Source organism: Oryzias melastigma, linkage group LG7 (assembly GCF_002922805.2).
Source record: "Oryzias melastigma strain HK-1 linkage group LG7, ASM292280v2, whole genome shotgun sequence".
Taxonomy (NCBI): domain Eukaryota; kingdom Metazoa; phylum Chordata; class Actinopteri; order Beloniformes; family Adrianichthyidae; genus Oryzias; species Oryzias melastigma.
In genome coordinates, this window is record NC_050518.1 from 3,057,222 (window position 1) to 3,059,395 (window position 2,174).

Below are 2,174 nucleotides of genomic sequence, written 5' to 3' on the forward strand. Positions count from 1 at the left end.
TGAAATTGAATTATTCTGAGAGTTCAGTGAAATTACACCAAGACAAATACTGCAATTTTATTCCCAATTTCAGCAGTATTCTGACAATTCACTGGAACTACAATTTAGGAATTATTGTCCATTGTTCAAAAAATGAAAAACATTTTTCTTGAGTTTTTGGCTTTGGTTTGAGGAACAGCTGCATTATCAAAAGAAGGTCAGGCTTTACTGAAACAATTTCAAATATTACTGCAATATTTGAAAGTTAAAGGAACGAAGATTAAAGGAGAAAAAGGCAGCAGGGGATGTATATAAAAAAGGCTATTTTTTTTTTTTTTAGCAATTTCATCCATCCATCCATCTTCCTCCGCTTAATCCGTGACCGGGTCGCGGGGGCAGCAGTCTAAACAAAGATACCCAGACTTCCCTCTCCCCGGCCACTTCCTCCAGCTCCTCTGGGGGGACCCCGAGGCTTTCCCAGGCCAGCTGAGAGACATAGTCTCTCCAGCCTGTCCTGGGTCTTCCCCGGGGCCTCCGCCCAGTGGGACATGTCCGGAACGCCTCACCAGGGAGGCTTCCAGGAGGCATCCAGATCAGATGCCCGAGCCACCTCAGCTGGCAATTTTAGATGTTTTCTATGTTTTTAATGTTTTTTATTTTTTGTATTTTGTATTCAATTTAGAGTTGATAAAAAAGTAAAAGAGTGACATGCACAAGTAACAGTAAATAGATTAATTTTCAGTTTCCACAAATTAAACTTTTTAATCAGAATCTGCAGCAGATGAGTGTAAAGAATCCTATAAATCCCACCTTAAAACCTTAAGGTGGGGGTGTCAAACTCAGTCGGACGGGGGGGGGCATAATCCAAAACACATCTTAGGTCGTGTGCTGAACAGGATAAATGTTTATTATCACAAAAACTAAATTTTAAAATGTTGAAAATATAACTTTTTAACATAACAATAATAATAATAAAAAGGCATGAATATTATTCCAGAAAAAAAAATCAACTTAAACTTTAAATAACTTTTAATATTTTACTTTCTATAAAAAAGTATTCTGTCAAAATTATACAAGTTACAATAAATGCAAGATAACATGGGGGCCATTAATAACAATAAAATAAAATGACCTGGAGGGTCTTGACTTTGATACGTGTGTCTTAAGGGGAAGAAATAAAACCTTTTGGGGGAAAACATTCAGTTTTAAAGTTTGTAGTGCAAAGGACTGAAGGGAAAAGTAGTTCAGTGATTGAAATAAATCAAAAACAGTTTTCCACACAGCTCCGTGTAGCTGATGCTCCCAAGATTTTAGAAGTTAAAAGGTTTTTCTTTTTTGGTTTTAAAGCTACTCCTTAATTATTTTAGATCAAGATGACCAGTGGTTTAATTCTTCAGATCACAAATGATCTTTTCATGTAAGCATTAAATACCTTAACTGGATTAAGACAAGAACTAGTCATATTTCTTTTTGGAAGCCTTGCTTTACTTCTTCAGCTGTTTACAAATCTGAGTAGTTTTCTTGTTGTTGATTCACACATGAAATTTGAAACCACATCCTAAAGCCAGCATCGTTTCTGTCTTGTAACAGGATTCACAAAGAATGGCAGCAAAATTCTCAAGATTTTTAATCTTTGTCTCCAAACAAGATGAACTCTGGGTTAAAGACCAATGCACCAAAAATGGAGAAGTGTTTCTTACTAGCTCGGTGGTCTTGTGGTAGAGAATTTGTCCTGAGACTAGAAGGTTGTGAGGTCAAATCCACAACTGAGTCATACTAAAGACGTTTAAAATGTGGCCTAATGCCTCCCAGTTTAACATGAAATGGGTAGGATTGGGGGCGCAGCTGTGTCTGCTGCTCACTGCTCCCCCAGGGGATGGGTCAAATATAAAAGACAAATTTCATCAGCGTAGCCTCTCGTGGGACTTTAGTTTAATTTAAAAAACTTTAGACTTTCTTCTTTTTTTTTTATTCTTTTCTATGGTTTTTCACATGGTTGTGTATTTGTTATAATCAGTTTTACTTATTGCTAGTCTTTTATTCTGTCCGTTATATGGTGGATGTGATGGTATTTGTCTTTGTTTGTGTACTTGTTTTGATTATATAAAAATGAATAAATCTAAAAAAAATGTTAATGTTGTAAATATAAAATATTTGTGAGGAGCATACACAGCTTGTCTGGTCAGATCCTTTTT

General features: G+C 35.9%; 1 protein-coding gene across 1 annotated transcript in view; it reads right to left on the reverse strand.

Moving 5' to 3' along the window:
* The window catches only part of sema3bl (sema domain, immunoglobulin domain (Ig), short basic domain, secreted, (semaphorin) 3bl), a 69,908-nt gene that overhangs the window by 12,553 nt on the left and 55,181 nt on the right, over positions 1-2,174 (reverse strand). The gene's annotated exons all lie outside the window — the stretch shown is intronic.